The sequence below is a fragment of the Diorhabda carinulata genome, chromosome X (genome assembly GCF_026250575.1).
Source record: "Diorhabda carinulata isolate Delta chromosome X, icDioCari1.1, whole genome shotgun sequence".
NCBI lineage: Eukaryota > Metazoa > Arthropoda > Insecta > Coleoptera > Chrysomelidae > Diorhabda > Diorhabda carinulata.
Window position 1 is genome coordinate 36,512 of NC_079472.1, and position 27,280 is coordinate 63,791.

Here is a 27,280-nt window from a genome sequence, read left to right on the forward strand (position 1 = left end):
AAGAAATTTCATAGATATTATAATGAAAAAAATTGTAAGAACTCAAAACGAAGATGACAAGATCTTCTACGGAAATAAAATTTATGCAAGAATACAGTAACAATGAATAACTAATTTCAGAGTAACAATTGAAAATCTGGAATAATTATAAAGTGAAAATTTAACATTTATCCACAAAATTACACTTGAAATCTAAATATAAGAAAATAATTGAAGATTGAAAAAAAATTAAAGAAAAAAAAACAATTTTAAAATATCACAATTCCAGAAATAAAAAAATGAAATAAGTCAAAAAGATAAAAATATATCCAGAATATTATTTGAAAAATAAATTTTATATTCACAAAAATATTAAACATCAATAATACAAAAATGAAAATAGAAAAGACAGAAATTACTTACATTTGTAAATGATGCACTTCACAATTCACAAAAATATTCAAAAGGATTTTGAATAATAAGTTACAACGTAAGCTTGAGCGCCGCGAAAATTTAAGATGGAATGGCATACAATGGATGAAAACGACGTTTATATAACAGAGGCCCTTCTTCCTTCACCCAAACTTTTTTCTCGGCCAATCGAAACAAGGGTTCGAAAGATTTAGCCAATCCCAACAAAGCGATCAGAACATGTTGGGAGGGGCACTTTTCATTCTTCTTAGTATTTTTGTGATGAAAGGTTCAAAATTCTGAACACCAAGACCGTTTGTCCCAAAAATTAATAGAGAATATTAAAATTCTAGCTTTCAAAAATTCAATTTTATAATATTCTACATTGAAAAAAAAAACAGTGTATAATAATTTTATCATTCAATTAAATGTTTCGGAGTTTACATTAGATATTTATCATATCATTTTATATCTTCAAATTTCAAGTTTTCAAGTCGATAATGGAAAAGAAGGATGAAAATTTATACAAATGAAGTAGCTGTCGATATGAAGATTGGGAAACTTAATTTTTCACACAAGTTAGTTTCCTATTTGATGGACTTTGGAAAATTTCCATTTCGCGAAAGGTATTTATTATTATTACATACATACTTTCTTCTGTTAACTTCACCAGAGAATATTAAAAATGAATAGATTCAGTGTTTTTTTAATGATATTAATTAGAAATAATTTACGTTTGAAAATTTTTTCCAAGTGGCTCAATTAATAAAATATTCCATAAAATGATTTTTTTTTCAAATGATTATTAAAAATAAAGAATTTTAGTTTCGAAAAATTCAATGTTATAAAAAAAACGATGTATAACAACTTTGAAAAATTTCTCCAAGTCGCTTATTTGACAAAATAGTCCAGAAAATGATTTGTTTTTTCTCAAATGATTATTAAAAACATGGAATTTTAGTTTCGAAAAATTCAATGTTATAAAAATTTGTTTTAGAAAAAAACGATGTATAACAACTTTGAAAAATTTTTCCAAGTCGCTTATATGATAAAATAGTCCAGAAAATGATTTGTTTTTTCTCAAATGATTATTAAAAACATGGAATTTTAGTTTCGAAAAATTCAATTTTATAAAAATTTGTTTTAGAAAAAAACGATGTATAACAGCTTTGAAATTTTTTTCCAAGTCGCTTATATGATAAAATAGTCCAGAAAATGATTTTTTTCTCAAATGATTATTAAAAACATGGAATTTTAGTTTCGAAAAATTCAATGTTATAAAAATTTGTTTTAGAAAAAAACGATGTATAATAACTTTGAAAAATTCTTTTAAGTCGCTTATATGATAAAATAGTCCAGAAAATGATTTTTTTTTTTCAAATGATTATTAAAAACATGGAATTTTAGTTTCGAAAAATTCAATTTTATAAAAATTTGTTTTAGAAAAAAACGATGTATAATAACTTTGAAAAATTCTTCCAAGTCGCTTATATGATAAAATAGTCCAGAAAATGATTTTTTTTCTCAAATGATTATTAAAAACATGGAATTTTAGTTTCGAAAAATTCAATGTTATAAAAATTTGTTTTAGAAAAAAACGATGTATAACAACTTTGAAAAATTTTTCCAAGTCGCTTATATGATAAAATAGTCCAGAAAATGATTTTTTTTTTCAAATGATTATTAAAAACGATGTATAATAACTTTGAAAAATTCTTCCAAGTCGCTTATATGATAAAATAGTCCAGAAAATGATTTTTTTTTTCAAATGATTATTAAAAACATGGAATTTTAGTTTCGAAAAATTCAATTTTATAAAAATTTGTTTTAGAAAAAAACGATGTATAATAACTTTGAAAAATTCTTCCAAGTCGCTTATATGATAAAATAGTCCAGAAAATGATTTTTTTTTTCAAATGATTATTAAAAACATGGAATTTTAGTTTCGAAAAATTCAATTTTATAAAAATTTGTTTTAGAAAAAAACGATGTATAATAACTTTGAAAAATTCTTCCAAGTCGCTTATATGATAAAATAGTCCAGAAAATGATTTTTTTTTTCAAATGATTATTAAAAACATGGAATTTTAGTTTCGAAAAATTCAATTTTATAAAAATTTGTTTTAGAAAAAAACGATGTATAATAACTTTGAAAAATTCTTCCAAGTCGCTTATATGATAAAATAGTCCAGAAAATGATTTTTTTTTCAAATGATTATTAAAAACATGGAATTTTAGTTTCGAAAAATTCAATTTTATAAAAATTTGTTTTAGAAAAAAACGATGTATAATAACTTTGAAAAATTCTTCCAAGTCGCTTATATGATAAAATAGTCCAGAAAATGATTTTTTTTCTCAAATGATTATTAAAAACATGGAATTTTAGTTTCGAAAAATTCAATGTTATAAAAATTTGTTTTAGAAAAAAACGATGTATAATAACTTTGAAAAATTCTTCCAAGTCGCTTATATGATAAAATAGTCCAGAAAATGATTTTTTTTTCAAATGATTATTAAAATTATGGAATTTTAGTTTCGAAAAATTCAATGTTATAAAAATTTGTTTTAGAAAAAAACGATGTATAATAACTTTGAAAAATTCTTCCAAGTCGCTTATATGATAAAATAGTCCAGAAAATGATTTTTTTTTTCAAATGATTATTAAAATTATGGAATTTTAGTTTCGAAAAATTCAATTTTATAAAAATTTGTTTTAGAAAAAAACGATGTATAATAACTTTGAAAAATTCTTCCAAGTCGCTTATATGATAAAATAGTCCAGAAAATGATTTTTTTTTTCAAATGATTATTAAAAATATGGGATTTTACTTTCGAAAAATTCAATTTTATCAATTTCTGCATAAGAACAAAATAGTGTATAATAATTTTATCAATCAATTTTCAAAGTAATCCACATATCCGTAGTTTACAACATTTTATATTTTTAAATTTCAGGTCCAGTTTGGGAAAGAATGACGAAAATTTATAACAAATGAAATAGTTGTCGATATGAAGATTGGAAAACTTGATTTTTCACACAAGTTTGCTTCCTATTTGATGGACTTTGGAAAATTTCCATTCCGTAAAAGGTATTTATCATTATTACATACATACTTTCTTCTATTAACTTAATCAGAAAATATTAAAAATAAACAGATTCAGTGTTTTTTTTTTAATGATTGATATATATTAGAAATAATTTACGTTTGAAAAAATTTCCCAAGTCAATTCTATAATAAAATAGTCCAGAAGATGTTTTTTTTCTCAAATGATTATTGGTAAAATGGAATTTCAGTTTCGAAAAATTTAATTATGTAAAGTTCTCCATTAGAAAAAACGATATATGATGATTTTATTATTCAAATGTCTATAAGTAAGATTCGAAGTTTACCTTAGATAGTTATATTTTATCTTTTCAAATTTCAAGTCGAAAATGGGTAGGAATGATGAAAATTTATAACAAATGAAGTAGCTATCGATATTCGATAAATTCTTGAGAAAATCTTTTATTTTGCAAAATATATTATTACACGTATACATTCAACTAACTTGAGCAGAAAACGTTCAAAATTAAAAAAGAAACAGGTTCAGTTTTCTTTTTTTAAGGGTTGATATAAATTAGAAACAATTAACGTTTGAATAAATTGTTCACAGTCGATTATAAAATAAAATGTCCAGAAAATATGTTTTTTTTCCGAATTATTATTAGAAAAATGTAATTTTCATTTCGAAAAATTCAATTTTATTAAGTTCTGTATAAGAACAAAATAGTGTATAATAATTTTATCATTCAATTATTATCAAAGTAATTCACAGATCCGAAGTTTTTATTATTTTATATTTTCAAATTTCAGGTTCAGTTTAGGATAGAAAAACGAAAATTTATAACAAATGAAGTAGCCATCGATATGAAGATTGCAAAACGGAATTTTTTACACACGCATACAAGATACAATAATATCACACACATACTTTCAATTTACTCAACTGAAAATACCAAACATAAAAAGACAAATTCATATGAATATTATTCTCCAGATATCTATAAATTTTTTCCATACGATTTTTTTGGTTGTGAAACTTTTCTATCAAATAAAGAACTCAAAAGTAACTTGATTTTCATATCTTTGTAAGCATCAGACAAAAGTTTATCATTGCGTTATAACTTTACTATCATTAGAAAACGAAATCACCCAACCTAATTTAATGTATATAAAAATTTGTACTCACATATGGTCTTCCACGAAGTAGACTTTCCATATCCATTTTCCATATCCATTTCCATATACCAATTTCCATATTGTCCAACACTTTTAAAATCGATTCGCGGCACACCGATACCGAAAATTTCGAATCACTTTTCCATATCGCGGCGGTTGCCTGCCTCATTTATGATCAAATTCCAAAGACATACATCACACAATCATCCCCATAGCACAGACTTGTTAGTCCACTACGTTAGAGCAACCTCAAGCCTGTACTTGTCGTTTCTAGGGAACTAATTTTCCGAAAAAAATTAGCTTAACCCAACAGCCTCGTCCTCATAGTTGAAGAAAATCTCAACAGATTACTTAGAAAGTCATTTGAATGGAAATCACATCTACAAGTTAAACTTAATTAGTTATATAACCAAGAGTATTGAAAAAATTAACAAAAAGTTCGTTAATTAATTAGTTTAAGGAGATTTTCTAAAAACTACAAGTCCTTATTGTACCCGGGGATAACCATGCGATCACACTATATCACATATCACACAAAACATCAAAACAAGAAAGAATAAATTCAAAAATTTGGAAATATAACACATCAAAGAACTGCAAACTCCTCATTGTACCTAGATACCTATAAAAAAATAAATAATTCGTTTCAATTCATATTCAGATGGATTTTTGATATATTGAGCCGCTCTCAATTTTTTTTTTCGAATCTTTTAACAAATTTATCGAAATTAATAACTTTCAAAATTCCATAATTGTTATTTCAAACAATCATCTTCTTTACTCGTTTCCAAACGAGTGGACATTTAACTTTCAAATTTTAATTTATTCCATCAATTTTTACATAAAATTTCAACAGAATCTAATCAATTTTATCAAAGTTATTTGGATAATAATCTCTGTATTTTAAATGGTTTCTACAGACATTTTGGAAAAAAATGTATTGTATTATAATTTCTTGATATTTAATCTAAATTTTAATCAAATTTTTCGAATTAAGTCAAAAATAAAGTGGCTCTGTTTAATAATAGATAGGTAATTATGTAAACGAATTTGAAACGATATCTCCGTACGTTCAAAATGTTCCTGGAATCCTGTATGTCTCATGTATGTAACCATCAACAAATTATCATGGAAATAATTTTCATAGCACACCCAATAAAAAACAAAAAAAAACATTTCGTCTGAAATTAATCTTGAAACTGTTATAAAAATGTTATTTAGACGTGTATGAAAAATTTTAGTATTTTCTTTACAATAGGAAAATTGTTTTACATTTAATTTGTAAAAAATTTATTACATAAAAAATTTAATTTTTTTTTCAGACAGGTTAAGTTTTGGAAAGAAACGTGACACAGAAAAACGATAATAGAAAATAGAATTTTACATCTATATTTATATTCATGATGCAGCAGCATTTCCATTTTAGAAACACATATATTTGTAGTTTGAAATACATATTTGTTATAAAAATTGAAGAAATATGTTTTTTTGTTATTTATCCAACAATCACCTACCTTTTGGCATACCGCTTTATCGATTCGCACACTATATATTTTTCGTTTCGTTAACGGGTTAAAATTTCGCGTCGAATCGCGCACAAACACCTGAAACAAAAAAAAATAAATTCAAACCTTCCATTTTTTAAAATTGTTTGAAAAATAATTTGAACGTTAATACGAAATCAAATAATTATAATACATAGATATTATGTTTTTTTTTTCAAAATTTCCGTTAAGCAATTTATTTAATCTATTTCGATGGACATTACTTTTTGTTATAATGTCTAGTTGAATTAAGTACAGAGCGTTCTTTTATTTACCTACGATTATCATATAAATTTACCCACACCACTCAAAAAACTAAAAAAAAAAACTCATCCTCATTTTTTTAAATTTATGTTTCGCTTGTTCGAAATAATTTCAAATTATGGACCTCAAAGACATCTAATAAAAAATGTTTTTGATACGTTTTAAAATGAACCCCTAATATTCAACTTTTTAGCAGCATTGGCACACCCTGTATATCAATATAATTTTATATCGGATACAAAGAGAAGTAGGCACTTAAAAAAAATGTTTTCTACTGAAATTATTACTGAAAAGTAATGAAATACAACTTTTCAATAAGAGGTGGCACTATTGGGTATTCGACCATCATCAACAGTTCGAAGAGTGTGTTTTTCAATTTTTAGACTTTTCTATTTATATTTTCTTCATAATTAACTTATTAACTCAATAAAAAATATGTTTCTACACTTCGATAGAACTTTAGTTTTAATGAAAAAATAAATTAGTGTGAAAATAGCGGACGCCATCTTCCTTTCAGATTTGTAAATAGGTGACAAAAAGTCGAGAGCCGAGACATATGAAATAGTAGAAATTAATATTAAAATACGCTCAGTATGAGCTTCTCTGTAAAGATGGCGTTGCTAGTGCTAAAAATCTAAACCAAAAATTATTTCATTATTTCTTTAAACTTCTCATAATAGGTAATTGGTTTGTGGTTATTAAATTAAGAAAATCCAAAATTTTGAAAAATAAACCGTCAAAACTGAAAGCTGTGGAAGCTGGAAAGCAAGCTTTGTATTCCAAAAGCATAATACGAATAACCTTCCTAGCCTTCAGATCTGGCATCTTTTGAATCTTATGAAATTATAATATAATTTCATTTATCATCGTGTAGTTTAAAATAAGTGAAAAATTCGTCCCGCTCTTGCTCGCTCGCCGAAAGGAAATTTCCATGATAAATAAAACAAGAAAAATTTCAATAATTTCATTATTTATTGACAAATCTCATAATAATTGGTTCTTGGTTATTACAATAAGAAAATCCTGGATACAATATAAACATCATAATCATTAGAAAATAATAAGCATTCTCAAGATACACCTAATAAGTAACACAAATGAAATCATTTCAATGAAAACTACGAAACTAACTGAACTTTCATTTCCCAAAATTTAACTTTTGTCAAACTGTTGATGGAATGGGTATCTCAAATTTTTATATTGCCTTTATAATATATAACAATTTAATTTGGTGGAGATTATAAATATTTAAATCCTTTCTTGGTATTCTATTGCAAATGAAATTTTGTTTTACTGTATTTTTCAAATGATAACGCTTTGCAGTAACATTGAAAATATGAAAGATACTGCAGAAAGTTCGTATGAAAGTTTTACATAAAAGAATGTTGTTGCAATCCAAATAGAGTTATAGAATTAATTGATATTTGAAATTGTCCGAAGGAATCTTGAATATTTAAAATAATTTAACTTCGCTATAAAAATTTCTTATAGAATAACCATTGTTTTTCTGAACATATACCTATTGGCTAAAATTACTAATCAGTGAATAGGATTTCATATTATAATACATCTTGAGTGATTTTTTGAAAAAATTGAGAGTATGGAGCACGAAGAGTAATATTGGTGTTGCCGTATATACAGGATGATTAGCAATTATATTTCAAAACATAGTAGTAAAAGAATGACAGTATAATGTTTATGCTGTGATTTGAAAGTTTTTCAAAAATATCATGTGGCCCTCGTTCCTATCTTAGTATCATAAAAAAAAGTTTTCGCATCATTTTTCTTTCAAAAACTTTCAAAAACGAAAATATGGTAAAATTGATCGAAAGACATTTATTGGGTCGACACGTATATTGGAAACTATCTGTAACAATTTTCGGAAAATTCATAAACGAGAGTTTTCTGTGAAGCTCGTTTTAGTTGATTACCACTAAGATTACACCAAATTTGTTTTTCGCGCTACCCCGTATTTGAAACATCATAATATGTTTCGGTTTTTATAAGTAAATATACATTCAAATTATAGAGAAGAAAAATATATAATTTTACATTACGGCAACAATAAAAGTATAATAAAGCTGCGATCCCTCAAATAAGAAAAAGGAAGTCCATCATAAAATAATAAATTCTTTTAACTAAATACCGACATCGATAGAACAAACCTATTGGTATACTAAAAATAATTTTGGGTATTTTTGCAAACTCTGAAACGTGAATTTTTGAACATGAAATTTTGTAAAATAATAAACATGAAAGGATCAAAAAAGGTTCCATTGAACGTGATGTTCCTCTAAAATAAATAAATTTACATTTCGGCACCAATAAAAGTATAATAAAGCTGCAATCCCTCAAAATAAGAAAAAGGAAGTCCATCATAAAATATTAAATTCTTTTAACTAAATACCGACATCGATGGAACGAACCTATACTATATACTAAAAATAATTTTGGGTATTTTTGCCAACTCTGAAATGTGTATTTTTGAAAAAAATGTACAAGACTTTTATTAATGACTATTGAGAAATAGCATTACTTGTGATCGTAATGAGAATACTTTTATTATTGATTTATTGACAATTAATTTGATTTGACATGGATATTTTGGACAGCAGGTCATGTGTATAGGGTGAGTTACATGTTATAATTCAGTTGTTTCTAGTGCACAAAGTGTGCACAAATTCAGAGTTTATTCATAATACGGTGTATACCAAAATTAGTTGAACAAATGAAACATATGAATCACATTTTTGAATTTTACACGGAAACTAAAGTCAACTCTGAGAAAAGTTTCATTTACCATCAAGTTTAAAAACAAAGAATTGAGAAATTTTTAACAATACAACAAAAAAATCACGAGAGGACACAGTTAGGTAATTACAGAGTACCTTATATCAGGGACAACGAGAGAAGAGTCCTTAATTGATTCACAAGAAAAATTGAAAGATGGGCTAAATACTTTGAAGGAATTTTGACTGGAACAGAAAGAACATTGTGGATCTCGTAAAGGAAACAACAATAAAGACATACCAGTGTGTGCAGTAGTACAGAAAAGAATAACATTCTAGCAGAAAAATAGCTAAGAGGTGGTGGAATATGTCCAATATTAAAGAAGAAAGAAACGAGGTGTGATGAAACCGTATTTTCATTAATAGAAATATTTGAATAGTTGTTTAGCTGATATGCTCAACTCTTTGAATACAGAGTGTCCTTGTATGGACAATAATTAGAAGTTCAATGCTGCAATATACAAGAATTTTTGTTTCGAGATTACTTCTATTACTAATAACATTCATTATTTTCAACCATTTCAAAGTTTATCGTCACCCTGTAAATCTAAATAACCGACATATTCTCTAATTTATTCTAGTATCGTATAACCAAGTTATCCTAGTTGTAAATAAGTCATATCTCTCAATCGATACTCCCTGTATATCTATCTATATTATCATTGTATGGAAAAAATCATTAATAAAACAATATAAAGCAAGAGATTTCTTAAATAATATTTCAAACGACGTTTTAAATAATTAGTGATAATTAATACTTATACTATTAAATGGCTATATAAGGAAATGTTGTGAGCAGCAAAGAATAGTAATTTCTTTTTAAAACACTATGTATATACTTTTAATTTTCCTTCGACTATCTTCGTTTTTGGAATTAGTAATTTCATGAGTGATTACAGGTACATGAAAATGTTTCGTGTAGAATTTAGAACAATGTTACTGACTAAAACAATTTCAAGTTTTAAAAGAATGGCTGCATATAAATCAGAACATTTTTGTTAACTTGGTATTATTTTTGATTGTTTATCGAAAATACTGTGAATTGAAAATTTCCCATGGAGGGGGATGGTCCCCATCCCCAAATTAGATGAACAATATCAGAAAATATTCTATTAAACGTTATGTTTCTCAGGAATATCAAAAATCAATTCGAAATGCAAAGTAAATAAGAAATTCTTCCAATAAAAACAAAGGCATCTAAGAAGGGGCTACACGGTCAATTTTCGTTATCAGTAAGAAACCCTCAACATGTATAGTTATTTTGGTATTACCATCGATTATTCCTCTAGAATACAGTGATTTCAAAATTTCTCATAGTGTAGGGTGGTCCTTATCTCCAAGTTAAATAAACATCCTGAAAGGATTCTGTTGAACGTTATCTCATATATATAAAAAAAATATTCGAAATATTAAGTGAACAAGAAATTCTTGGAACAAAGACAAAGGCATCTAAGAAGGGTCTGAACGGTCAATTTTCGTTTATTAGTAATAAACCCTCAACATGTATAGTTATTTTGGTATAACTTTCGATTTATCTAGAATACTGCGATTTTAAAATTGGATAAAAGGATACTTTTAACAAAAAAAAGGGTGTAATGATGGTCCCTAAAATATATCTAAAATAAACATACCAGACTCCATAGTAGTAAACCATTAAAAACATTAAATTCTAAACAATCTACCTATACCTTAAGAATTTCTTATAGAATAACCATTGTTTTTCTGAACATATGATGGCTAGAATTACTAATCAGTAAGAAGAAATTCATTCAGATTATAAAAATCCTTGAGTAATTTTTTGAAAAAATTGAGAAAATTTTCCAAAATGAGGTTTAATTTTACGATCTTTGAGTATAAATCTTGCTTAGATACTAATTATACAGAGCGTTCATTACTTTTCAATAATAATATTTGAAGATGGTGAAATTATAAAAAAAATTAGTAATTTGAATTATTATGCAAATATTATTGAAGTTTATGATTTAGAGTTAGGGAGTTAATTTGATACGTAAAATGATTTGTACTCACATAACTTTGTCCACATAGGAAAGCCTCCATATCCATTTTCCATTTCCATGATTTCCATCACTTAAAACCGATTCGCGGCACACCGAAACCGATACCGAAAATTACGAATCACTTTCCCATATCGCGGCGGTTGCCTGCCTCATTTTTGATCAATTTCCAAAGACATTCATCACACAATCATCTCATTAACCCAACAGATTTGTTCTCAAAGATCAGGAAAATCTCAACAGATTACTCAGAAAGTCGTTCGAATGGAAATCCCCTTTTTCAAGTTACTTAATTATCTAATTATCATTTATATTGATCAAAAGGATCCATGTACTACTAATTCGAATCAAAGTGAATTTGAGGTGTATTGCAGCAATTATATCATATGATTATCATCATAATTATTCATCAAATAAATTACTGGACTTAAATATGTTACAGTAAACGCTGAAAAGAATTAATCAATCTAAAATAACAACGTCAAGATTTTATTTGATCAATATCATATAATGAGAAAAATTAGCTTTGGTCATAAATATTAACAATCTTCTGTTTGAATGTAAGGGAGTAGTCGAAATTTGCGACATATTCTGAGTAATAATTTAGAGAATAAACTTGCTTTAAACACGAGTGAATTATGAATTTTAAGCTCAAATGAAATATTTAAATTTAACTTTATATTTCAAAAGATCCCTAAAGATTTCGAAAACAATGTTTTGTAAGTTTAACTGGATGTTTGTTAAAACTTTCTGAATGTTAAAAAAGTTATTCAAAAATAAATTCAAACTATTTTTCTTCAATAATTAAAATCTGTAACTGTATTAATCTCAACAATAACAAAAAAAAATTATTTCAATCAAAATTTGATGCAATAATTCGGACCGAAAATTTTAGAAAAATTTGAATAAAAAGTTTTAATAACTGATTTTAGTATTTCGTTCATACGAGGTACATCCACAATGTAAGTTCCTTTTCTAAGTGGCAATGAAAACCTATATTTCGAATAGTCATAGGGGGATGCAAATTTCGACACCTCGACAACTCATTTCCACCGTTTGCTCCGACGTTTTGCCGTTTGATTTAGGCACATGCGTGGAAATTAAGAAACAGAGCAAACTCCGAGGATTACTGTCAAATGGTTTTTGTTTTTTTTTCACGATAATGCCCCATCTCACACTGTGACGTGACATAAAAACCGCTCCAAGAATTTGGCTGGGGTGTGTTTGATCATCCTCCTTATAGGTCGGACCTTGCTCGTTTAAAAAATTTTCGAAACTACATAGAAAATTAGGTTAACAGCATGAAAAATATGTTTTTTGACCTGCACGTATGTTCTTTAATAACCAAATGGAACTTTCTTTGTGGATATACCTCGTATATCATATTGAAATTGTGTTACATTCAATTTTTGGGAAAAATATCAATTTCTCAGCATAAATTTTGGAATAATGGATGGAGAAAAATTTATTTGATTTACAATATTGGAAAATTTCAACGTACGTTCAAATGAATTGAATTATCTAGCAGTACCAAGTAGAAACGTAAAATATGTAGTTTGAAATATTTGTTATGAATAATGGAAAATCATTTGTTTTTTGTTATTTATCCAACAATCACCTACTTTTTGGCAAACCGCATTATGGAACGTGCACTACATTTACCTTTCGTTTCGTTAACGGGTTAAAATTTCGAGTAGAATCGCGCACCAACACCTGAAACAAAAACATGAATTGTAATATTTTTTCTAAATACCCTTGCATTTAAAAATTAAACACTATATTTATAAACAGATTGCCCCTGTATGTTTAATAAATGAAAATTCCGTAACAATATATTCAGGAAAAAACTTTTATTACTTCTTAAATCTGTCAGCCACTAAAATTTTCCCCCTCGTAAATATCAAGTCCACAATTTTTAGATGGTACCCGGTATTATAAATTCAAAGTTATATTACCCAAGATGTAATAATTTATTCGACTTGAGTGAGTTACACATTTTTTTGTAAATGTAAATATATATATATATACTGTGCTTTTCAGATAAAAGTATCCACCTTTAATAACTTTTGTAATACTGGTATTTAGAAAAAATCCAAAAACACGTCAATTTATGTTGGAAGGGGCAAGCATTATGGCTTATTTAAACTTACTGGAAAAGCCACCCCCTCACCCCTAGCAGCATCCCCTTTATTTTCTTAAATTACTTTTCATATTTTTTATGTAAAATTTGGATACTCCTCTTTGAGCTGATTTCAAAAATGTATAATACTTGTAGGTTAAAGTGATTATTTTATGAGAAAAACAATTTTTCTTTTAAGAGCACAAATTTTACTTATTATTTACTTTCACCTTATTTGCCTGTACTAAAATGGGTTGTACAACAGTTCAAACTCTTTAACCTTTTTAACTGTGCTATTTATTATGAAGTTACAATAAGTGTTCAAAATGAACACCATTCACTTCCATACAATGGTATAATCTATTTTGAAATGCCTCTCTGACATTGCTTAATACGGCTGGATTTAATTGTCGACATTCATTTTCTATCCTCTCTCGTAAATCATCCAGAGATTCTGGTTGGGTAGCATAAACTTTTGTTTTTAAATACCCCCATAAAAAGAAGTCTAGGGGTGTTAAATCCGGTTACCTAGGTGGCCACTCCATCATCTGCCCCCTTCTACCTATCCAACGAGCGGGGAATGTTTCGTTTAAAAATTGTCGGACAGGCATAGCATAGTGTGGGGGAGCTCCGTCTTGTTGAAATACCAGTAAATCTTCGGAAAGGTTATCATCATTTTCTATTATTGTTGTAATACGTGGGTCAACCCCTTCCCTGAGTAACTCAAGATATGATTCACCATTTAAATTTCCGTTGATGAAGAAAGGTCCGACAATGTGGTCACCTAGGATACCACACCAAACGTTTAACTTTTGGGGATGTTGTGTATGGAATTCACGCATAATATGTGGATCACTTTCAGCCCAATATCTACAATTATGCCTACTTACTAAGCCATTTAATGACCATGAGCATTCATCAGAAAAGCAAATATTGTTTAACAATTGTGGATTGTTATTGATAATTTGCGTCATTGATTCGCAAAACTCTAGACGACTATCAAAATCATCTTCATTCAACTCGTGCACCAACTTAACTTTGTATGGGTGGTACTTGAATTTATGTAGAACTCGGAAAACTGTAGAAGATGAAACACCGATCGCTCTACTTATTGTTGACAACGATTGGGGTTGTTGAGCCTCTAAGCTGACTTGCCCTAAAATTGCCACTTGGATTGCTTCGTTATTTACGAGTCCCTCTCGCTTATGCACTTTATTGCAAACAGACCCTGTTGTGGTAAATTTCTCCATCAGTTGAATTACATACTTATGAGTTGCATGTCTTCCGTCATGTAATTCGTTAAATATTCTAGCAGCAGCTCTTGCACAATTATTATTTTGGTAGTATAAACCTACAATTTCAATTCTTTCTTGCAAAGAGTAGTTAACTAGAATAAATAGCACAGTTAAAAAGATTAAAGAGTTTGAACTGTTGTACAACCCATTTTATTTAGTACAGGCAAATAAGGTGAAAGTAAATAATAAGTAAAATTTGTGCTCTTAAAAGAAAAATTGTTTATCTCATAAACTAATCACTTTAACCTACAAGTATTATACATTTTTGAAATCAGCTCAAAGAGGAGTATCCAAATTTTACATAAAAAATATGAAAAGTAATTTAAAAAAATAAAGGGGATGCTGCTAGGGGTGAGGGGGTGGCTTTTCCAGTAAGTTTAAATAAGCCATAATGCTTGCCCCTTCCAACATAAATTGACGTGTTTTTGGATTTTTTCTAAATACCAGTATTACAAAAGTTATTAAAGGTGGATACTTTTATCTGAAAAGCACTGTATATATATAATATAATATATATATATATATATATATATATATATATATATATATATATATATATATATATATATATATATATATATAATATATATATATAGGGTATAGGGTGAGTCTTCTGTATTTGAGATTTAAAAAATTCATTTTCGTAGCTATTTAAACATCAATCACGGTTACAATCTAAACTTATCCATATCTCAATTTTTTGAACTTTTTTTTTATTTGAAGAGCTTCAAATGCAAAATTTTTTGAAAATAAAACGTCAAAAGTTAAGGGTATGAAAGCTGCAAAGCAAACTTTGGTATTCCAAAAGCATAATACGAATAACCGTCCTAGTCTTCAGATCTGGCATCTTTTGAATCTTTTGAATTTATAAAATAATTTCATTTATCATCGTGTAGTGTAAAATAAGTGAAAAATTCGTCGCACTCTTGCTCGCTCGCCAAAAGGAAATTTCCAAGAAAAATAAAACAAGAGAAATTTCAATAATCTCATTTATTTCATAATTTCGTCCCATTATGTTTTGACAATAAGTACAATATAAACATCATCATCACAGAAAAAGGCAAACATTTTTATTACACACTATTATAAAAAAATGAAAATATTTCAATGATAACTAAGAAAATAACTGAGGTTTAATTTGCCATGTATCAACTAACTTCTATGGATATATCACCCTATAGTATAATAAAATAAAAAATACTTAGAATGCCGTTTTATTTGAAACAATTCTTAATCTTTTCTTTTCTTTTCGAAACTATAGATTCTGAGAGAAACATAAATACAAATTTGATAATAAAGAAACTATTTTCCGTGTGCTTTACTTCATCACTAAAATCCATCTTATTTTTATACAAACAATCATCTCCTGTATATTATTATTAATATAGTGTATATTAGAAGTACTTGAAACAATAAAATAAAACATTTTAGCAAAACACGAAACTGACTCACACTTTTCATGTCGAGTTGAAAATTTGAACAAATAGAACATTTCGCCTAAAAAAATCATATATTTGTTATGTTCAATTACTTTCGGGACATCCTATTTGCCAAATAAAAATATACAGTAGGTATTGTTTTGCGAAATTTGAGAAAATACCTTTTTGTACTAAAATGTTTATTACCTTGGATTTTATATCTTAGTTTTTCCTACTGCCCAGTTTTCATTGTATTTTTCTAATGATAACGCTTTGCAGTAATACGGAAAATACGAAATAAGCAGCTACAGAAAGTTTATATGAAACTTTTACATATAGGAAATGTTGTTCCAATCCAAATAATTAAAGTGATATAATTAATTGGAAATTGAAATTGTCCAAGAAAAACTTGAATATTTGAAAACACTATTGTAAAATAAGAAAACGCCAAGTATCACCAATCAATAGTCCAAAGTATCCTTAATCTCCCAAACAAAACAAATGTTCATTAAATTTATTGATAATCTACGTATGAGTAGCAAAAAATTTGAATTTCTTTTTAGGACACTAGATAGGTACATATTATATACTTTCAATTTTTCTACGTCTTCGTTTTTCGAATTAGTAATTTCATTAGTGATTACAGGTAGGTACATGAAAATGTTTATTAAGTAAAGAAAGAACATAGAATTTATACAGTGTTAAATTTATTTCAAGTTTCAAAATTTCTGTTTCATTTTTTACGCAGTAATAAATAAAGCCTTTATCAAGTGCTAAATTTTGGATATTACATTTAGAATACGAATTATAAAAGGAAACATCGAGAAGAGGTATATAAGTTTGCTTAAATAAACAAAAAAGGGTGGTTGTAATTGTCAAATCTAAATTCGAAATGTAAAGTAAATGAAAAATTCTTTTAACAAAAACAAAGGAATCTAAGAAGGGCTGCAAAGACAATTTTCGATAGTGGCATTAAGCCCTCGATATAATGTAAACAAACTATTCTACACACTGATAAAAAGGGTTCCAAAACTGCAGGGCACGTGTTGTTTTTCAAATATATTTTACCTCTTGTAAATTCTCGATAACCAATTTAGAAAAATAAATAAAGGATACTTTTAAAAAAAAAAAGGGTGTGTTAATGGTCCGTAAAATATATCTAAAATAAACATACCATAATTAAAATATTTGGAACCCTGAAGTTTCCTTTGGTACAGTTTCTTCAAAAGTAATGTTTTGTAATTATCGAACTTGGTTGGCTTTTATATTCTTTTTCCAATTACTTTCGATCTGCATGCGAAATTCTTTATATATACTAATTAGAATTTGCACATTTAAGCACTTTGGAGAATAAATACTGCGATGTCGATTAAATGCAATGAAAATAACAATCAACTTTGTTGAAAATTCGTAAGAAAATTAAATTATTAGTTTAGAATCAATCAATTTTTATAAAAATATGAAGAAAAATGCTTTAGTTATTCGATTAATAAGAAGAGAAAATAATTTTTTGTGTATAAAATGTGAAAAGCGATTCTAAACAAATGAAGGGGTGATGACAAAAAGTTTATTAAATGAAGAGATAATTTTTAAAAGTAACTATTTCATTGAAAAGTCATTGTTTTCTTCGTGTATTTATCTTACAGAATGATTTGAGATTATTTCCATATTATTTTCTGTAAATTAAAAGTGTGTACAAATAATTGATTCCGCACTAATGCAAAATGATGATAGTCATTAAGAAAATGAACTCATTTTGCACCAAATCGAACATCCCCACTGGAAGAAGAAGATGCTTTATTAAACGACTCAAAAGATCCTCGAAACTTAATTAATTATCATATTGTTTTTCCAAGTTTGTGTTTACCAAGAAAACAATTATATATTAGAGAAGAATTTTTGAGACTTATATTATTTTGGAGAGACGATTCCTAAAAATTTGATAATCAATCCTGCCAAATATGATAGTGAACTATATTCTTTTGGCCAGCTCTGTACAAATTTTAAACCGTCCGAACCCATAATATTTATTACTTTATTATTGTGTTATCTGTACATTTTGAAAGGGTCTTACTGGAAAAATCCACATCTTTACCTAATACAGCCATAAAAACGGAATAAGCAATAAAACATCTGGTCCACAGAATATTTTTTCAAAACGGCGTTATGGATCATAACTATAGAAGCTTATGACATTTTTTACAAAGTATTAATATTAAATATAAACTAATTTATTTACAAATTCTAACAAAAATGAATTTTGATATTGCCATGTCTTGATACTTGGACAACTTGTTTTATAATTTTGAATATACTCAAAAGAAAAAGATATTTCGATTAAATATAGATGAAACTGAAATTCACCACTCTTTGAATACAGAGTGTTCTTGTGTGAACAATAATTAGAAGTTAAATGCTGCAAGATACAAGAATTTTTGTTTCGAGATTAGTTCTAGTACAAATAACATTCATTATTTTCAACCATTCCAAAATTTCTCGTCACCATGTAAATCTAAATAACCGACATATTTTCTAATTTATTCTAATATCGTATAACCATATTACACTAACCTTCTCTCTTTCTAAACTGCTACTCCATGTATAAATTATTATTATTATATGTGAAAAATCAATCAATAAAATCGTAGCTTTCGATAAAATGTAATTAACTGCATTCACACAAACTTTAGATGGATAATTCTTGTTGATTTTACATAGAGAGAATTAAATCTTACCTATATCAATAAGAAAATAGTTTTTACTTAACAATCTAAAATGATATTAGACGAAATTTGACGAATAGAAAATTTACATGTCTGCCCGAATTAGTAACAATGTCAAAATTTCATTTTTTGAATAATTAAATGCATTGTTTAAAGTTATTGACGTCAACATTGGTAGTCAAAAACAAGTCTAGACATTCACAAAGAATTCAAAAGGGGTTAACGAACTTGATTATGTAATGTTTTGATTTATTAAATAATAAGTAATTAAATATTACCGATATATAAAAGAAAATAGTTTTCACTCCATAATCTGAGGCCAAATGACAAGAAATATTTTAGGTAGTAAATTTAAAATCAAATGAATAAGACAAAAAATCATTCACCAATTCACAAATGAGGAAATCACCATCTTGGTAGTTAATAATTTTCCGGGTATCCATAATTTCCACAACACAATTTTGTATTAAATTACGAAAAATTCTTTATCGGATTATTGTAAACACGCCAGGAATACGAACATCAAAGAAAAACAAATCACTTTTAATGTTTATTTTTAATCCGTTTCACGAAAATTTTAAATTAAAAACTATTTTCTATCGATATACTGAAAATTTCCAAAGTTTTCAATAAAAATTTTCAACATTAGTCACATTTTTAAAACTAGAAATTTCGTTAATTTTTAGAGAATTAGAGAATTATATCTTACCTATATCAATAAGAAAATAGTTTTCACTTAGCAATCGAAAACAAAATTACACGAAATTTTACAAATAGAAAATTTAGCATCAAATATGTCTGCCCGAATTTGTAATACTGTCAAAGTTTCATTATCTAAATAATTAGTTAAATGCATTGTTTAAAGCTTGTGACGTCAACATCACAGTGCGCAAGTCAAAAACAAGTCTAGACATTCCCAAAGAATTAGAAAGGGGTCAATGAACTTGAAGATGTAAAGTTTGATTTATTAAATAATAAGTAATTAAATATTACATATTTTGTTATATAATTTCCATATTGAATAAAGTATAATTTTTAATAATATTTCTAAGAAAGTTTTGAATAATTAGTGATAATAGATATAATACATACAATAAAATATGGCATAGATTTAATTATTACAATTCACAATAACTTAATATTATTAAATGACTATATAAGTAGAGGTTATGGGCAGCAAATAATAGTAATTTCCTTTTGGGAATCTGTATACTTTTAATGTTTTACGACATACCTACCTTCGGTTTTCGAATTAGTACTTTCATTAGTTATTACAGGTACATGAGAATGTTTCTTAATTAAAAAACGTAGAATTTAGAGCAATGTTACTGACTAAAACAATTTCAAGTTTCAAAAGAATGGCTGCATATAAATCAAAACATTTTTGTTATCTTGGTATTATTTTTGATTGTTTATCGAAAATACTGTGAATTAAAAATTTCCCATGGAGGGGGGTGGTCCTCATCCCCAAATTAAATAAACGATATTAGAAAAGATTCTATTGAACGTTATGTGTCTCAGAATAATCAAAAATCAATTCGAAATGCAAAGTAAATAAGAAATTCTTCCAAAAAAAATATAGGCATCTAAGAAGGTGCTTCACGGTCAATTTTCGTTATCAGTAAGAAACCCTCAACATGTATAGTTATTTTGGTATTACCATCGATTATTCATCTAGAATACAGTGATTTCAAAATTTCTCATAGTGTAGGGTGGTCCTTATCTCCAAGTTAAATAAACATCCTGAAAGAATTCTGTTGAACGTTATCTCATATATATATATAAAAAAATATATTCGAAATATTAAGTGAACAAGAAATTGTTGGAACAAAGACAAAGGCATCTAAGAAGGGTCTGAACGGTCAATTTTCGTTTATTAGTAATAAACCCTCAACATGTATAGTTATTTTGAACGTAATCTCATAAATGCCAAAAATAAGATTGAAATGTAAACACACAATTCTTCGAACAAAGACAAAGGCATCCAAAAAGGGTATGCACGGTCATTTTTTGTTATCGGTATTAAACCCTCGATATAATGTAAACAAACTATTCTACAAACAGATAAAAAGGGTTCTAAAACTGCACCGCACGTGTTGTTTTTCAAATATATTATACCTCTTGTAAATTCTCGATAACCAATGTAGAAAAATAAATAAAGGATACTGTTAACAAAAAACAGGGTGTAATGATGGTCGTAAAATATATCTAAAATAAACATACCAGACTCCATAGTAAACCATTAAAAACATTGAATTCTAAAATCCCTAAGAAAGAATTCATTCAAAATTATAAAAATCCTTGAGTAATTTTTTGAAAAAATTGAGAAAATTTTTCAAAATGGGGTTTAATTTTACGATCTTTGAGTATAAATCTTGCTTGGATACTAATTATACAGAGCGTTCATTACTTTTCAATAATAATGTTTGAAGATGGTAAAATTATAAAAAAAATTAGTAATTTGACTTACTACGCAAATATTATTGAAGTTTATGATTTAGAGTTAGGGAGTTAATTTGATTCGTAAAATCATTTGTACTCACATAACTTTGTCCACATAGGAAAGCCTCCATATCCATTTTCCATTTCCATGATGTCCATCACTTAAAATCGAATCCGCGGCACACCGAAACCGATACCGAAAATTACGATCACTTTTCCATATCGCGGCGGTTGCCTGCCTCATTTTTGTTCAAATTCCAAAGACATTCATCACACAACCATCTCATTAACCAAACAGATTTGTTCTCAAAGATCAGGAAAATCTCAACAGATTACTCGGAAAGTCATTTGAATGGAAATCACATTTTCTAGTTACTTAATTATCTAATTGTCATTTATATTGATCAGAAGGATCCATGTACTACTATTTCAAATCAAAGTGAATTTGAGGTGTATTGCAGCAATTATATCATATGATTATCATCATAATTATTCATCAAATATTTACTGGACTTAAATATGTTACAGTAAACGCTGAAAAAAGTTAATCAATCTAAAATAACAAAATCAAGATTTTATTTGATCAGTATCATATAATGAGAAAAATTAGCTTTGGTCATAAATATTAACAATCTTCTGTTTGAATCTAAGGGAGTAGTCGAAATTTGCGACATATTCTGAGTAATCTGAGTAATAATTTAGAGAATAAACTTGCTTTAAACACGAGTGAATTATGAATTTTATGCTCAAATGAAATATTTAAATTTAACTTCACTTTTCAAAAGATCCCTAAAGATTTCGAAAACATTGTTTTGTAAGTATAATTGGATGTTGGATGGAAATTAAGAAACAGAGCAAACTCCGAGGATTACTGTCAAATGGTTTTTGTTTTTTTTCTTACTTTCATCTCGTTCAAAGTTGAAACGAGCCGGAGAACAGGGAGAAGGCATACAAAAACAAGTGTTTAAAAAATTTTCGAAACTACATAGAAAATTAGGTTAACAGCATGAAAAATATGTTTTTTGACCTCCACGTATGTTCTTTTATAAACAAATGGAACTTTCTTTGTGGATATACCTCGTATATCATATTGAAATTGTGTTACATTCAATTTTTGGGAAAAATATCAATTTCTCAGCATAAATTTTGGAATAATGGATGGAGAAAAATTTATTCGATTTACAATATTGGAAAATTTCAACTTACGTTCAAATGAATTGAATGATCTAGCAGTACCAAGTAGAAACGTAAAATATGTAGCTTGAAATAGTTGTTATGAAGAATGGAAAATCATTTGTTTTTTGTTATTTATCCAACAATCACCTACTTTTTGGCAAACCGCATTATGGAACGTGCACTACATTTACTTTTCGTTTCGTTAACGGGTTAAAATTTCGCGTAGAATCGCGCACCAGCACCTGAAACAAAAACATGAATTGTAATATTTTTTCTAAATACCCTTGCAATTAAAAAAGTACAAAAAAATTATGCAAATAGATTGTGTTCCCTTTATTTATTCACGTCAAACCATTCAATCAAACACTATATTTATAAACAGATTGCCCCTGTATGTTTAATAAATGAAAATTCCGTAACAATATATTCAGGAAAAAACTTTTATTACTTATTAAATCTGTCAGCCACTAAAATTTTCCCCCTCGTAAATATCAAGTCCACAATTTTTAGATGGTACCCGGTATTATAAATTCAAAGTTATATTACCCAAGATGTAATAATTTATTCGACTTGAGTGAGTTAGTTATAAATGAAAATTATATCAATAAAATCAAATTTTCAAAATGAACTTCACAAAAAATATCCGAGTTGCAAGCAAAAAAGTAAAAAATCACCCACCTAATCAAATTTGTCGAATTCGCCTTCGTGGTTTTCAAGTTAAACAAAATATAACAAGAAAATTTCTCACGGAAAATTACTTTTTCACTAAATTTGCGATTCTCAAATCGAAATCCTTACAAAATTATACAAAATCATTCTCACTATAACGATATTTTAAAATAAAATTATGTTCGCTTTCGAATTCCAATTATACAAAAAATTCCTTTTTTGTTTCAAAACTTGATTTTATTAGTTGTTTACAACTAAAAGTTTTAAGATTTTTTGTTATTTAACAGAAGAGAGGCCCACAAATTATATATTTCGGGTTTCGAAATATATTTTTTATAAAACTTTATTTTTGAATATTTGAATGAATACAATTAATCTCAAGATCGAACTAATTATAAACATTAAATATCATCGAATTGTTTACAAACATCTTATTTATAATAAAATAGTGCTGATACATGTTTACGTTATTTGATATAAAAATAGAATAAATGCTGATAGATGTTTATCATATTTGATACAATGGTATTGTTTTAAAAATGTCCTTCAGGAATTCTTCGCATGTAACTCACATTATTTTATTTCTGAAATTACTTTTACCAATTATGATATACAGGGTTTTTCTCAACTATTTGTATTTAACAATATAATATTAGAGAAATATCAATCATTTAATTATATGTTTTCTAGTAGTTTTCCGAAAAAAATTCCGTTCTTACAAACACATTTTTTTGTAAATATTTTGCAAAATAGATTATATATATATATATAGGGTGAGTTTTCTGTATTTGAGATATAAAAAATATTCATTTTCGTAGCTATTTAAACATCAATCACGGTTACAATCTAAACTTATCTACAGGACGTCCCCAAAATAATCAATCAAATCAAATAGACGATCTTTAACTAATTATAGAACCTTTCTAAAAGGATTCTGATATCTCATGATATCAAATTAATTTTACCAATTCGTGTATAAAAGTTTTTCATATCTAGTTATTTATTAGTTACACAGAGTGTACCAAATAATAGTTGATGTCATTAAAAATCATATTTTGAAATTATCTCGAACTATACAGATTGTTGCAACCCCTTTACAAACCAAAAATATTAAATTGATAGATGGGAGCCCTTTATAGTATACCGGATTGATCACATTTTTTGAAGAAATGGTAATAATTACGGTTTACAATAAATTTTAGCATTTTTCTTATCAATTTAACGTATAGGGAATACTAAAAAAATTTTCACGAAGATAAATTACAGTGTGATACATTAGAAAGAAGAAATATAATTAGAATTTCAATTTTGGGTTCACTTTGTATATAAAATAACAAATAATTACAATTTAATCGACTACGTTAATATTGCATCTTATTAAGAAAGTCACTTAGGTAAATTCTTTTTCTTAACTTACAATAAGTTACAGAGGGTTCTTTTATTTACCTACCACTCATTTAAATTTGTATACAACTCTCAAAGTACTCAAAAAATTTTAATCTCACTTTCAAAAAATTATGTTTAAAGCCTCAAATACAACTAATAAAAAAATGTTTTTGATACGTATTAAAACGACTCCCTAATACTCAACTTTTTAACAAAATTGGCGCACCCTGTATATCAATATAATTTTATAGTGTAAACAAAGAGAACTAAACGCTTAACAAACAATGTTTCCTAATGAAATTAATATTTAAAAATTAATGGAGCCGTGCTATTCAATAAGAGATGTCACTATTGGGCATTCGACCATCAACCACTGTTCGAAGAGTATGGGATTCAATAATTCAGCTTTTTAGAAGTTTCCATTCATATTTCCTTGATGGTGGACACATTATTCAATAAAAATATGTTTCTTCACTCTGACACAACTTTGGTCTTAATAAAAAAATAAATTGGTGTGAAAATAACGGACGCCATATTCCTTTCAGTTTTGTAAATAGGTGACAAAAAGTCAAGAGCTGAGACATCTGAGACATACGAAATAGTAGAAACTAATATTGAAACGACTTCAGTATGAGCTTCTGTACATAGATAGCGCTGCTAGTACTAAAAATCTAAACCAAATTCACGTTTAGTGTTTTATAAATAAAATAGTGATGCAATTTGCTAATTTGTGTCCCGAGTAAATACTATTGATTTCAAGATAAATTTGCCCCTTTCCATTTTGCAAATTCATTTGAGAGTATTTCTTTACTCGGTTAAATATATACGTAGAAGGAAGTCACCACAGAAATTTCCATATCTCAAATTTTTGAACTTTTTTTTTATTTGAATAACTTCAAATGCAAAATTTTTAAAAATAAACCGTCAAAAGTTAAGGGTATGAAAGCTGGAAAGCAAACTTTGTATTCCAAAAGCATAATACGAATAACCTTCCTAGCCTTCAGATCTGGCATCTTTTGAATCTTATGAAATTATAATATAATTTCATTTATCATCGTGTAGTTTAAAATAAGTGAAAAATTCGTCCCGCTCTTGCTCGCTCGCCGAAAGGAAATTTCCAAGAAAAATAAAACAAGAGAAATTTCAATAATTTCATTTATTTCACAATTTCGTCCCCATTATGTTTTGACAATAAGTACAATATAAACATCATCATAGAAAAAGACAAACATTTTCATTACACACAATTATACAAAAATGAAAATATTTCAATGATAACTAAGAAAATAACTGAGATTTAATTTCCCATGTATCAACCAACTTCTATGGATATATCACCCTGTAGTATAATAAAATAAAAAATACTTAGAATGCCGTTTAATTTGAAACAATTCTTAATATTTTTTTTTCTTTTCTTTTCTTTTCGAAACTATAGATTCTGAGAGAAACATAAATACAAATTAATGGTAATAAAGAAACTAAAAGTTACTATTTTCCGGATAATAATGTCTTTACGATTGCACGAAATTTCTCTGCCTACTGAAAATCCAAATAAAAAAAACTCAATTTAAAGTCTCAACATTGTAGTTGTGATATCTCCAAAAAAAAAGGTGGATTGAAAAAATGTTTCATCACTAAAATCCATCTTATTTTTATACGAACAATCATCTCCTATATATTATTATTATTAATATATGTAGATTAGAAGTACAGAAGAAACAATAAAATAAAACATTTTAGCAAAACCTAGACACATGGTAATTTACACAAAATTTGAACAAATAGAACATTTTGTCTAAAAAAAATCATCATATATTTGTTATGTTCAATTACTTTCGGGACATCCTATTTGCCAAATAAAAATGTACATATCGTACGTCTTCGTTTTTCGAATTAGTAATTTCATTAGTGATTACAAGTAGGTACATGAAAATGTTTTTTAAGTAAAGAAAGATCGTAGAATTTATGCAGTGTTAAATTTATTTCAAGTTTAAAAATTTCTGTTTCATTTTTTAAGCAGTAATAAATAAAGCCTTTATCAAGTGCTAAATTTTGGATACATTCAGAATACGAATATCAAAAGGAAACATCTAGAAGAGGTATATCAGTTTGCTTAAATAAACAAAAAAGGGTGGTTGGTTTTCGAAGATATATAATAATTTCAGTATCAGATCTTGGAATAAATAAAAAGTAGGTAGTAGAGGGTTATTTTTCAATAACACATTTATATTCTTGATATAACAAATGTAGCAAAAAAAGTAAATTCTTGGAAAGATAAAGAAAGGGTCTGAGAAGGTTCCACAATTTATCAAAATATCGATCGTAAATATTACATTTGGACTATAAAATAAACATAAAATTTTAAAAATAGAATAACAATCCCTCGAATGATATTGAAATATCAACCCTAAGAACTATCTTCTACCTACCTACGAATTATTGTACCCCGAGAATCTCATACAAGAAATTAAATAATTGAAAAGTGAATATTGAAAGTTTTGACTGAACAGTTTTCAAAATGCAAATCAGTCACCTGCAAAACATTCTTGATAATTTCATTTGCTCAAAATTTTTTCTATTCTATTTGATATTGAAGCAGCTAAGCACTAAATTCAAACAACAAATTATTTTCTCTTTCCTATACCTACCAATTATTGAACAAGACGAACAAATACCAGAAAAAAAAATATTTGAAATCTTCATTTGGAAAGTTTTCTATGAAACAGAAAACTCAATTATTAGTTTAGTAACAACCCTTTAGCTAATTATGTATTGAGTATCTATCAATAAAAAAAATATGTGAAAAACGATTAGATTAAGTTTGTTTTAT

The 27,280-nt window shown here is 27.0% G+C and overlaps 1 long non-coding RNA gene across 1 annotated transcript; it reads right to left on the reverse strand.

Moving 5' to 3' along the window:
- Positions 1-1,192: 1,192 nt before the first annotated feature.
- Positions 1,193-23,294, reverse strand: LOC130902643 (uncharacterized). The gene is made up of 4 exons (XR_009060445.1): positions 23,074-23,294; positions 21,321-22,637; positions 11,236-12,935; positions 1,193-6,214 (listed from the first exon to the last, which is right to left on the reverse strand). It is a non-coding gene; the product is annotated as an uncharacterized LOC130902643 (long non-coding RNA).
- Positions 23,295-27,280: the final 3,986 nt, after the last annotated feature.